Here is a 13,787-nt window from a genome sequence, read left to right as displayed (position 1 = left end):
CTAAAAGGAAAAAGCGCTCAGTTCAGGGATTGGAGCCCTAATGCTAGCTAAATGGAAAAAGCGCTCAGTTCAGGGATTGGAGCCCTAATGCAATAAAAAAGTGCTCAGTTCAGAGAGTGAAGCCCTAATGCTAGCTAAATGGAAAAGTGCTCAGTTCAGGGGTTGGAGCCCTAATGCTGGCTAAATGGAAAATTGCTCAACTCAGGGATTGGAGCCCTAATGCTGGCTAAAAGGAAAAAACGCTCAGTTCAGGGATTGGAGCCCTAATGCTGGCTAAATGGAAAAAGTGCTCAGTTCAAGGATTGGAGCCCTAATGCTGGCTAACAGAAAAAATGTTCAGTTCAGGGGTTGGATCCCTAATACTGGCTAACAGAAAAATGCTCAGTTCAGGGATTGGAGCCCTAATGCTGGTTAACAGAAAAACGCTCAGTTCAGGGATTGGAGCCCTAATGCTGGCTAATAGAAAAATGTTCAGTTCAGGGATTGGAGCCCTAATGCTGGCTAACAGAAAAAATGCTCAGTTCAGGGATTGGAACCCTAATGCTGGCTAACAGAAAAACGCTCAGTTCAGGGATTGGAGCCCTAATGCTGGCTAAATGGAAAAAATGCTCAGTTCAGGGATTGGAGCCCTAATGCTGGCTAACAGAAAAAATATTCAGTTCAGGGATTGGAGCCCTAATGCTGGCTAACAGAAAAAATGCTCAGTTCAGGGGTTGGATCCCTAATGCTGGCTAACAGAAAAAATGCTCAGTTCAGGGATTGGAGCCCTAATGCTGGCTAAATGGAAAAAATGCTTAGTTCAGGGATTGGAGCCCTAATGCTGGCTAACAGAAAAACTTGCTCAACTTAGGGATTGGAGCCCTAAATTGGGAGGATTGCCAGGTTATGCTGGAAACTGTCCGGGTTATGTCGGGAAAATTCATCGGGTTATGCCGGAAAAGGTCTACGGGTTATGCCGGAAAAGGTCCACGGGTTATGCCGGGAAGGTTCATCGGGTTATGCCGGGAAGATTCATCGAGTTATGCCGGAAAAGGTCTACGGGTTATGCCGGGAAGATTCATCGGGTTATGCCGGAAAAGGTAAGAGTCATCGGGTTATGCCGGGGAGATTCATCGGGTTATGCCGGAAAAGGTCCACGGGTTATGCCGGGAAGATTCATCGGGTTATGCCGGAAAAGGTCCACGGGTTATGCCGGGAAGATTCATCGGGTTATGCCGGGGAAATCATCGGGTTATGCCGGGATTTTGATAGAAAAGGCTCCTTGGGTTATGCCAAGGAGATCCGTGGTTTATACCGGGATAGTTGAGGAATGAGGTCCTATGCTACCATGATTTGTTTTTTTTCTTTTGGGGATTTTCATTTTTCTTTCTTATCTCTTTTTTTACTTCTTTTTATTTATCAAAATGCATGAAAGAATTCTGGGGAAACTTACTTTTGGTTGTTCTCCCACTGCAAAGCTGGTTCAATGCTCGCGCATTTCACTTTTTTCGGGCTATACCTGCTTCTTGCACGGTTGCTTTGGATCGCACCTGTCTCAATTTTTCTAAACAAAGAAAAATTGTCAGTTTGAAAACGGTGGTTGGTTCGGTAGCCTTGATCGTTCCAATTGCTTTGTCTCGGCCTAATTCCTGTTGAGAAACTCTGCCATTGATTGGATTCACAGGCGACCCCTTTTAAACTGATCAGACTCGCATTTCCGGATTTTGTGATGATTTGCCCGTGTAAGGCTTTGGTTCTTTCATCCCATTCTGCTTGGGGATTCTTTACGAGGCCAACTCAGTGGGGATTTTTATTGGGGAGACTCTGTGGGGATTTGTACAAGGCAGACTCGTTGGGGATTTGCTGGGGCAGACTCTTTGGGGGATTGTACAAGGGGAGACTCTGTGGGGATTTTTACAAAGGGAGACCCTATGGGGATTTGTACAAAGGGAGACCCTGTGGGGATTTGTCGGTTTCTCTTTTTTTTTCTTTTTTTTTTTGGGTGCATCAGGGATATTTTGATCCTCAAACCTAAACTGCAGTGGCTAATCGCGTGGGACTTAACCTTTCCAACTTTATTTTTCCTTTGTGCCTTTCTTTTCTGTCTTCTTTCTTCCAACTTCAATTTTAGAGCATTTGGGGGTACCTTGGTTTCTTCAACTTCGCTGAGGCGATTAACCATGTGAAACTTAACCCTTTCAACTTCAATTGCCTTAATAGGCTGCCATGGCCAGTTGAGGTCGTCTTGATGCCCCTGCTGAGGCTGGGTGCCTTTTGCATAATAGCGTGTATCAAACAAAAGCCCTGTAAATCAGTCTTTCCATCCTTTCTTTGTCTTGGTTTTGGAACAGTGTTAGACCAAAAGTGATTCAAAGAGAAACAAATAATTGAATGGAGAATGAGTTTAAAACTAGAAGTATCCCTTTCGGGCAAAGGAGAGAAGGACTTATCTGGAGTACATGCGGACTTCAATGAACATGACATGCCTTTTGGACTGGATGCCTGATCTGTGTAAACTGTCTGACTCTCAAAAATTCATCGCAACTTTGCCTTGAATACCGAGGAACCTTGCCAGGACTCTGTTGATGCCGATGGCTGTGAGGATCTTATTTTTGATCATGGGCGCCCTTTGTGGGTTTTCACGAGCTGGCATTTTTCATTTTATTTCTTGCCATCTCCTTATAGTGCCCGTATGGGCGTTCACTAACAAAACTTCTCATTTTGATTTTCTCAGCTTACCGTCTCCTTACGGTGCCCGTGTGGGTTTTCACCAATAAGACTCTCTAATTTTATTCTTCTCATTTTGTTGTATCAGGTCCAAATAACTCCATCCTCCCATTTTGAACCGCTTTGCCGATTGATCAGAATGACTTGAACAAGGTTTGGGGTAAAAAGAATTTGGATTGAACTACAACTTTGGAATCTTTTGGGCTGGATCATTGCCGAACCATTATAACTTCTGCCCCAGTTTCACTTTTGGGAGACTTCTTGGATTTTTGTTTTGGTGTGACTGAACCCCAAGGAGAGGTTGCCTACGTATCCTTTCGGAATCAAGTCAAACGTAGTTCAGGCAATAATTTTTGTTTAGTTTTTTTTATTTTCTTTTGTTTTTCTGATTTGCTTTGTTTTTCACTTCCTTTCCCTTTTTTTCTCATTTTCATTGTCTCTTTTTTCTTTTCTTTTTTTTTGTATATATATTTTCTTATTTTTTCTAATTCTTTCTTCTTCTTCCCCTTTTTTATTATTTGTCTTTTTTTTCATTTCAAATTCTCTTTTTCTTTCATTTTATTTTCAATAATACTTTCAGGTTCCAAAGAGGGTAATCAAAGAAGAGTAACCAGCTCAAATGGGTTTGAAAGGGTTGATAGTGTTTGGGTAGCGAGAATGAAAGCCTTCGTCATCTCAACCGGAAAATATTAGAACTATATGTAGGATCCAACATAGTACCTTTTGACTGTATTTGCATTGACAGTTATTTCAAGGGCATTTCCTTCGATGTGTCCCAAGTACAACGCACTCTCTTGGCAGTACTCTTGTTGCAATGTATGTACCTTTCCAATCTGGACCCAATTTTCTTTCAGCTTTTCCAACTCTTTATTTTATTTTCTTAAACGTATCTTCATTGCGACCCAATTCTTGATTCATTATGTCGAGGTCTGACAGAGTTTTAAGATCCGGGCATGAAGTCCGCAAGCATGTCATATTATTGAAATCTGCATTTAACAGAACTAAAAAAGAATGAGAAAATTGACAAGATTTAAGAAAAGAGACATTCCGGGAAATTGATTTTTGATTTTTTTTTTTAATCTTTGAAGATAGAAGGGTTTACATCGGAAAGTAAGACAATAAAGTAAAACATCTGGATCACACCCTAAGACAATCCAGATGCAAATAGGATAGCAAGACTGGTTATCGAGACTCCCATCTGATGGGGAACTTTCAGGCTTGGCAATCGTTTTTTTCTTTTGCTTTTCTTCTGTCTCGGCAATGGCTGCAATAGCCTTCAGTGCCGGATCAAATTCCTCAGCTTCACAGATCATTCTGTCTATTGGCCCGTTTGTGAGAGTAGGCATGGGAATGTTCATCATATTAGGAACCTTTTCGTCCCGGAGAACGATTCTTTCAGCTTCAATCAAGTCTTCAACTGCTATTTTGAGGGTCCAATGACCAACAGTCCTTTGTACCGTGTCCCTCTGCTCCGGAGTGGTATTCACATCTAGTATCAGCTCGATGCGGGGAGGGGGGACTCGGTGTTTGCCAATTTGGGGCCACTGGCTGCAGTAGACTTCGCCTGACTAGCTTTTGGAACAAGCTTTAGTATGATTCACCAATAGGGGTGAACTGATTCCTTTTGAAAGACTCTCTTGGGTGAGGATTGTATTGAGGAACATTTGATTGGGGACTATATGGAGCTTGGTAAGGATGGACATTTCTGGGAGGTGGAGCTCAGTTTTGTGTATAATGTTGTGGCCGCGTGCAAGGCTGCATGTTTATCACCGCATACCAACAAAACCAATCACCTGAACAGAACCTGGCTAATTTACTCACACACACAACTTTGTAAGTTTTGAGGCATTTAACATATAGGAAATCGCACGATGGGATGCAATGCACCTAAACAGTTAAACGCTTTTACCATGTGTTTGAACGGGTTGCATGTTTCATCCCGGCCTTAAACTAACCCTCTTCACTATGTACCTCTTTTCTTTTATTCCTACCTCTCTTTAACCACTCTTGATCTTGTTTTCGTCGCTCTTTTTTTTTGCACTTTTTATTTATTTATTTATTTTGTCACTCTTTTTTCCCTTTTTTCACTATTTTTTTTTCTTTTCACTCAATTTTCTTTCTCCTTTTCATTCAGTTTATTTTTTATTCAATTTATTTTATAGCTATGATCGAATCCGATGGAGATTGCCTACATATCATGACCCCGCATGAATCAGACCTTGCGTAGTTCGGGATTAACAAGTGCAAAAATAAAGAAACAAGTGTTCATTTTGCATTGTGCTTATCCTGCACATTTATTAAGGTGATTTAAGCAAAAATGATTTGACTCAAAAATGATTTGACTATATTTTAGAAAGAAAGATCCGATTTTCGAACACGGCCTTTCAGCACTTCGGGGATGAAGATTTTAAGGCTGTGAGGGTCAATCGATCAAAACTTTAAAAGATGATTTGAAAGTGGCTGTTTATGCAAAATCAGCCTTACGCCGTCCCTTTCGGGAACATTTGGCTGTTTTTGACAAAAACAGCATCACTTGATTTATTTATGACTCTTTTTTTCAGAATGGTGACCCGGCATTGGGAACATGGCCTCACAGAGCCTCGGGGACGAGGATCCTAAGGCCATTGGGCAATTTGGTAAAAAAAAGACAAAAAATGGCTGTTTATGCAAAATCAGCCTTCCGGCGTCCCTTTCGGGAACATTCGGCTATTCTTGACAAAACGGCATCACCTGACTCATAAATTAAAATTCTGACATTTTGGCTATTTCTGAAAAAGGGGAGGTTGGACCCGATGAGGGTTGCCTACGTATCTCATACCCTGTGAGAATCAAACCGACGTAATTCGGTCGATCGTGAATAGAGTAAGTAAACTAACTTTTTTGGAATAATTTTTTTTTTTTAAAATGCTTAAAAATGCTTTAAAAGGTTTTTTTTTTTGGATTTTTGTTTCTTTTGGATTTTTCTAAAAAAATGCTTTAAAAGAAGAAAAGGATATTTATTTTTTTGGATTTTTGAATTTGACTCTATTTTTATTTTTGAAAGATAGACTTCTAAAAATTCCTTTTCTTTTGATTGGAACTTCGAGAATTTTAGAAGAAAAAAAAGAAAATATTTTTGTTTGAATTTTCATTTGTTCTCTCTTTTTCTAAATAAAAAAGAAAATATTTTCTTTGGATTTTGGCTGGCGCCTCTGAATTTTCGAAAGAGGCACTTTTAAGAAAATATTTTGAATTTTCGAGTTTTTTTTAAAAAAATTTACAAAAGTATTTCTAAAGAAAAAATGAAAATATTTTTAGACTTTTTATTTTTAAATCTATGACATTTATGAAAGAAAAACTTTTAAAGAAGGAAAGTCTTTAAAAGAACGAATATATATATATTGATTCTCTTTTTTCTGATTTTTATTTTATTTTTTTGGAAAAATACTTCAAAATAAAGGAAACCCGTATTTTGGATTTTGATTTTTTTATTTCTTTTATTATTTATTTTTTTCTTTTATCTCTTTTTCCGTATGAAATACTTCAGAAAGAAGGAAACTACCCCTTTTTTTTTAATTTTCTAAGGAAAGATTTCTAAAGAAGGAACTAATGAAAAATATTTTTTTGGATTTTTTGAAAATTGGGGTCGGAACCGATGAGGTTTGCCTACGTATCTCACATCCGGTGAGAATCAGACCCGCGTAGTTCGGTCCGATCAGGTGTAGAGGAAATAAACTAAACCCCTTCTGAATACAATCTCTTAAAGAAAAGGAGAAAATATTTTTTCTGGATTTTTATATTTTTTTTTTTTGAAAAGAGATGAAGACTAAAGAAATATTTTTTCTTTGAACTTTTTTTTTTTACCTTTTTTTGAAATTTCGAAAAATCTTTTAAGGAAGTATTTGGACTGTTAGTCTGAATTTATAAAAGAGATACTACAAAAGAAACAACATTTTTTTTTGAATTTTGAATTTTTCCTTTTTTTTACTTATATATATATATATATATATATATATATATATATATATATATATATATATATATCTTTTTTTAAATTGATGTGATTAAAAGGAATTTTTTATATATATATATATGTTTTTTTTTTAATAAATCAAACTAAAAGACAAATTTTGTTTTCATTTTTTTGAAAATTCCGGCGAGGTTTTGACACTACTTGGACATTGGTTTTATTTTCCAAAAATAAGTAATTATCTCCCTACGCAGCTATTTCTTTTTTTTTTAGAAACCGGTCGGCATGCAGAACTGAAGCAAATAAATGCGCAAAACAAACGGGATGCAGCAGGATGGTCTTTTCAATTCAGGTTGCCTGTCCTAGACGAACCCAACCCCTGCGTTGAGTCCCCTATGTCCAATGCAACATGATGCAGATAAGCGTTCCTACTAGGGATCCGGCATGAGGTCATGTTATTTTATGTTCAAATCCTGAGTCGGTGTTCTAGATTGTGTACCCGAGCGGACAACTCGAGTCGAGGAGGGGGCAACTTACCGGGAACCAAAAGGCCATCCGGCTTCGTAACTTGTCCGAGCCTCTTTTTTATTTCAGGGTATGATACTAACAGAATAGGGAGTCTCAACCAATAAGCACATCCCCGGAGGTGAAGAGAGAAGGGTTCGGCACAGTTTATATATACAGTCAAATAATATCAAAGCGGTAAAAACACCATTTAGCACATTAGGCTCAAACATGTAAAAATCAGGTGATAAAGCCAAATATAACAATTATTCTAAGCTCGAATTCTTGAACCCTGAACCAAAGGTTCTGGGTTCGAAATCCCCAGCAGAGTCGCCAGAGCTGTCACACCTCCTTTTTGCGCGCCCGCCCCGAAGGATAAATGCGCGAGGGAGTTTTTTCAATTTAAGTGACAATATTCGAAATGGGATTATTTATTTAATTCAGAGTCGCCACTTGGGAAATGTTTGGCTTTTGGTGTCCCAAGTCACCGGTTTATCTTGAATCCCAAATCGAGGAAATTTTTGACTTTCCAAATGAAGTCTGCGAACCAGAAATTCTAAGTAAGGAATTCTGTTGACCCGAGGGAAGGTGTTAGTCACCCACAGATCCCGTGGTTCTAGCACGGTCGCTTAAATTGTTATAATGGCTAAATATTTGATTTTAATACATGTTATAACTTGTGTGCTTTTATTAAGTTTAAACCGCTTTTATTATTATTTTTTAATAGAATTGCAACGTCGTGAAAATGCATCTCGAACCACGTTGCAATCAATGCACCCGTGGTTGTTAATACATTCTGACTCCATTGAGATTTGGATTTAGGTCACATAAATGTGCACCCGAATTTAAGAATGTAATTTAATTAAAATCGCGCCTAAAGAGTCTAACGCGTTATTATCTTTGAGAAAGGCTGCGAAATTCGCTGAACAACCCATCCCAAATTCTGAGTATTTTTAGTATATACATTTATGAGGGCCCCGCAGTTTGTGCATTTTATTGGGCGAGGCTCGACTCATTTTATTTTTAAAAGGGCAAGCCTAAAAACAACTATGATTTTTATTTTTTGTTTTGTCTCTATCAAAAAAAATCCTAATTTATTCACTAAGATTATCTAGAGCCATTATAATCGGTTTACATGAGATGCACCCCCGAAATTTAGAAATTAAGCATCACAACTACGTCACGGGAACCGTACCCATAATCACAATGATTTATTAATTGCACCTAATCAACGAAACTTGATTAATAACATCTACCAATTCAAACAAATCTAGCTTTCATTTAGTGACTTGAGAAAATAATTCTAATCAAACACACATAAATCAAAACAGAAACAAAAGAAACAATAGAAAAACATTTAAACAGATCTAAATCAAAACTGAAACATTCATCTAATGCAAACAAGAAATTAGAGGAAATGAACCTTTGATATGAATATTCTATTAATAGACTGAGAAGACAACCTTCTTCATGAAATGGATACAGCTCAACAATCGTTACTCCAAAACGAAATAAAGCCAAGAAAAACCATACGGACTAGAAGGAGACTCAAACGGAAACCCGGACTAGCGACTTTGACCGGCGACGAAAATCCAAACGCATCTGTTCCGATTTCTTTTAGTCGATTTCAGCAGATCTTTTGGCTCATTTTTGGTGGTGTTAGGGGTGGATTTTATGGTTGTTTGCAACAGGTTTTTGCTGCTATTTTAGAGGTCGTTTTGACTGAAGAAACGGAGCTATTTTCAAGCTTGTTTTGATGTGTTTTGAACTGATTTTGATGGCTGAAATACTGGAGCTTCAAGGCTGGTTTTGATGGTGAAAAGTTCGTTGTTTTCTGGTTTGAGAAGAAAGAAAGAAGGAGATACGTTGGGGAGGGGGTGTTCTGCCCGTGTATATCCGCGGTATATCGAGTGTATATCGAAGGTATACCCTGTCCGCGTTTTTGGGAGGAGGGGTGTTCTTTTGCCAGAAAAATGGGTAGTGGTTGGGTGGTTTGAAGAAGATGAAGAGAGGAGAGGGGGCTGGTGTCTAAGGTGTTCTGCCCGTGTGTGTTTTTGTTTGGGTTTTAATGGAGAATATTGAAGACCATGTGTGGGTTGTGTGCATGTGCTAGCATGTGTAAGTTGTGTGTTGTGTTCATGCGCTAGCATGTGTGAGTTGTGTGTTGTGTTCATGTGCTAGCATGTGTGAGTTATGTGTTGTGTTCATGTGCTAGCATGTGTGAGTTATGTGTTGTCATGTGCGTCTTGGCTGACAATATTTTGGGCTAGGTCCGAAAATTAGGCCTAAAATGAGTCGTTTGAACCCAAATATTATTCTTTCCTCGCAACCGAGAATAAAAACACGACCTTATTTAATTAATCCTACGTAAGCAGAATAATTATTAAAACAAACTGACAATTAAAACAAAAATATATTTTTTTTTTTGTATTTTTAAATTTATATAAAAATAAAAATAAAGTACTATTTTTGTATTTTTTCAAAATTTATGAGAAATAAATAAACTAAAATTTATATATCTTTTTTTTTGTAATTTTTCATTTTTTTGACGAAAATAAAGTAAAAAGAGTCAAAATAAGCTGAAATAGCTACATTAAGGCTAAATTAAATATTTACGTGCTAAAAATGTGAAAGATTTGGGGAGGGACAAAAATCACATGTCAACACTTACAATTCATGAAATCCTCTTCAAGTCATTACTCACTCGAAGGCCCAAACATCATCCTTTATCTATTACAATCACACCGTCTTTCTACTACTAGGGCAGCATCCCATCTTTTCTAAATGCTACTAGTCTTAGACTTCTTTGAGTTCGAGAAGTTTTATTTTGTGTCTCATACAACTTACACTAGTTGTATGAGACTCTTTTTTGTCTCACAAATTTGTGGACCCCAATCTTACACTTCTGGGTCCACAGAAATCTTGGTCCACAAAACTATGAGACAAAAAAGTTGCCTCATACAACTAATGTCAGTTGTATGAGACACAAATTAAAATTTTCCTTTGAGTTCATTCAGGCTATATTGAGCTTTCTATAACTTAGAGGAACCATCAGCTCCTTTGTTTTCACGGGCTTAATCCCAAGGACTTGTCCATTTTCGTCACCTTATCCCTTGCCCTTTTCTTGTCCTTACTGGTCTTTCTAAAACCTTGTCGTTCTATCATACTTTAGCTTGCGACTGATTTCTTTATGCTTTTATGGAACAACAAGTGAGACATCACATCGTCTCTAACTCTTCTTTCACTCTCTAATTAGACCTTTCGGTACTCAGATCCCATAGGCTGGAAGGTATGCCACTGGCGCTGCTATCATTCTTGGATACTAAATCCCCGCGCTTTTAGCCTTTTATCTGCAGTATGGACTATTCACAACCTTCTGCATTTGAGTATCTCGTACGGTGTTCACCTTTACTTTAATTATCTTATAATCTTGCATCACGCCTTCTATCTCTCTCATGACTTCCCTTCCACATACGTATAATTCACATCCATAACTTGAAGCTATATTATAATACTTACACCTCTGGTATTAACGCTCGGCCCGAATTGCACTCCCAACATGCCAAACTTGGACGAAAATTCATTTTCTTTGACTTGCTTTCCCTCTCACCTTCACGAATTTACTCATCACTTGTTTGAAATAGTATAATCCTTATAATCTCCAAATAATCTTTTCCTTGGATTGATGTCAATTGCCTTACGACAAATTCAACGTACCATACTACAGGGTGCAACATCGTCGTAATTTAATACTGCGAAACATAACATCATTGTCATGTAGTACTACAAGGCGTAACATCATCGCAATATAATACCGCGGGACGTAATATCGACATAATATTGCAGGGCGTAATATAGATATGCGCCAATAGGTGCTACTTAATAGAATGAACTATAATTATCGCATAAATTGATCAGAAGAAGTAAATATTTTTGACACCGTTAATGCTCAGAATTTAAGCTATTACGTTATGTACGTTTATTTCTTTTTCTTGTTTGTGATGATAGCCAAATCAAAATTTGTGGACCTCAACATCCGATAATCCACCGATTTATTTTGTGTGCTCTTCTTCCTATTTTGTTGTTTTATTGTTAGTGTAAATATTTTATAAAATAAATTTAAGAGCTTCTTAATATGGCTCCGCCTTAGACCACGAGATCTGTTGAGCCACACATGTCTCCTTTCTTATTCTAACTCCTTTGCATTTAAACCTTGTAAAATATATTAAAGACAATTTTCAACAAGTGTTAGGCATAAGATAATACTTCAGCTGCTACTTTTTCTAATGTGAGGTTCCAAGATCTTTTCTCCCATAAATATTCCTTTTTTTTTTAAATGCAAAGTCATTAGTACTTTTTAATGCCCGGCACTCACAAATTGTGTCCTTTTTTATTCGAACTCTTTTAAATTTAAGACATCAACCTATATTAAAATTTGATTGTCTTCCTTTTGTAATTTTTATTACCATAACCTACTAAATCATAAGCTAAATAAGCTTTTAAAACAAATCTATGATAGTCAAAGTGATTAGCACTTTTTAATGCCCCGCACACCTAATTAGGTGTTGTTCACAAATTGTGTCCTTTTGTATTCTAATATAACTCCTTTAAATCTAAGACATTAACCTATATTAAAATTTCATTCTCGTCCTTTTTAATTTTTATTACCAATACCTACAGAATCATAAGCTAAATAAGCTTTTTAAAACAAATATATGAGTCTTCCTTTCGCAATTTCTAATATTATAATTATAACTCCCATGTACTTGCTAAAAATTTATAAAACATAAAAAGAACAATACACGCCCAGTGGGACTCGAACCCACAATCGCTTGATTAGAAGTCAAGCGCCTTATCCATTAGGCCATGGGCGCTCTTATTCTGTAAACTGTTATGCGTTCTTTATGTAAGCCCTCTTTCATAAAACAGAAAGAGAAGCAAAATAAGTACTTCCTTTTTATTTATGTGACACTATTATTAAGATTTTTATGAATCATATTTTTTATTAATATTTTAAATATTAATTAATTCCCTGAAATTATATTAAGTAAGTTGTTGTAATTATTGTAATTTATAGTATTCTTTTATGTAATTTTTAGATATGTAAATTTTATATAAAAAAGTTTAAAAAATTTATGTTCAAATGAAAATGAGATACAGTTGACGACTCCGTGGAAAATCAGACTCCCACCTCCCAATACAGTCAGACCTTTCTATAACAACATCCTTATATAATAGTCATTCACTATAAAAGCCTAGTTTTTCTCAGAACTGATTTTTTATATTATATTTTACCTCTTTATAACAGCATTCTTCCTATAACATCAACAACTATTTTTATGACAGTATGCTCTTTGTAAAATTACCCCTCTATAACAGCCATGCAGATTTTCTCAGATTATTACTATAATAATTCTAAATATTTAAGCAAATATTTTATAACTTTAATGTACAACTTATAATAGCTATATATATTATCTTAAGGATAGCAGTATGTTCCATGAACATATGCACATCAAATATTTTATAACTAAAGATCTACAAATGATATATTTTGCATTAGAAAAATGCCAAAAGATACTTAAAAGATCTATTTATACTTTTTGAAGATATGTATATCATTCTTTTTTATTTGAAAATGTACACATGATATATCTTATATTGGACAATTACCACTAATATATAAACGTAATCTATTCTTATTTTTTAATTGTGTGCCTTAGAGTTCAAATATTTGTGCGTTTAGTTACGAAATTTTTAATAATGTATTAAATTTCTTTAGCATTTAATTTGTGAAATATTTATGCCTTTTGAGATTTTGAATCTAAATATTTTATTAATGTTTTATATATAATATTAAAAAAGAAAAATAATTAGTTTTTGAATAATTTTTGTCTATAACAGTTAAAATATATTTACATGTCAACTACGGTTATAGGTGTATAATAGTTATTCACCTGCCGAAAAATTGAGGAAGAAAGTATTCTAACCAATTAATTCTTCTTCACTTCTCAAGTGACAACCATCCCTCTCCCATACTTCCCTGCGGTCCGACTTCCCATTGGGCCTATCCGTGCCGGACTTAGTGTTCCATTTTCCCGCCGGAAACACTAACCGGAGAATTCTGTAACTTAGCAATTCAGCATCATCAGATTGACTATATAGATCGTTTGACGTGATTAACGCTTGGGGACATAGTAATTGCGATGCTCTAAAGATAATTGTGAAGTTGCTGGTGGTGGTAGGACAGTCGGACTGATAAATAGAGATGAATGTTAGTCACGCCTCAGTGCATCCGTTTAGCGTCGTAGCGCCGCCGCCCCTACGAACGGAGGCGCAGGCTAACAACGTGCCGAGAGTGAGGATGAAGGATGTACAAGGCATGCCTGGCATGATCGGTGGCCTTTTATTGCGTTTCTCGTAGTTCGTATTTGCTGTTGTTGCTCTATGCGTCATGGCCACACTGACAATTTTCCTTCCGTTACTGCTGTCTGGTAATTACTCCGTAGACAAAAAAAAATAAAGGGAAACAAAACTTTCCAATTTTATTCAGACTTAGAATGCACTGTCGAAGCCACATGATTATAAGGCGCCGAAAAATTACACTGTATATATAGATAAAATATAA

At 36.4% G+C, this 13,787-nt stretch overlaps 1 non-coding gene across 1 annotated transcript; it reads right to left on the bottom strand.

Annotated features, from left to right (window-relative positions):
• Positions 1-11,960: 11,960 nt before the first annotated feature.
• On the bottom strand, positions 11,961-12,033 carry TRNAR-UCU (transfer RNA arginine (anticodon UCU)). The gene has a single exon. It is a non-coding gene; the product is annotated as a tRNA-Arg (tRNA).
• Between the last annotated feature and the right edge of the window lie 1,754 nt (positions 12,034-13,787).

Source organism: Nicotiana sylvestris, chromosome 2, assembly GCF_000393655.2.
Source record: "Nicotiana sylvestris chromosome 2, ASM39365v2, whole genome shotgun sequence".
NCBI lineage: Eukaryota > Viridiplantae > Streptophyta > Magnoliopsida > Solanales > Solanaceae > Nicotiana > Nicotiana sylvestris.
The sequence above is the reverse complement of the archived record's forward strand: the minus strand, read 5'-3'. Positions and strand labels throughout refer to the sequence as shown.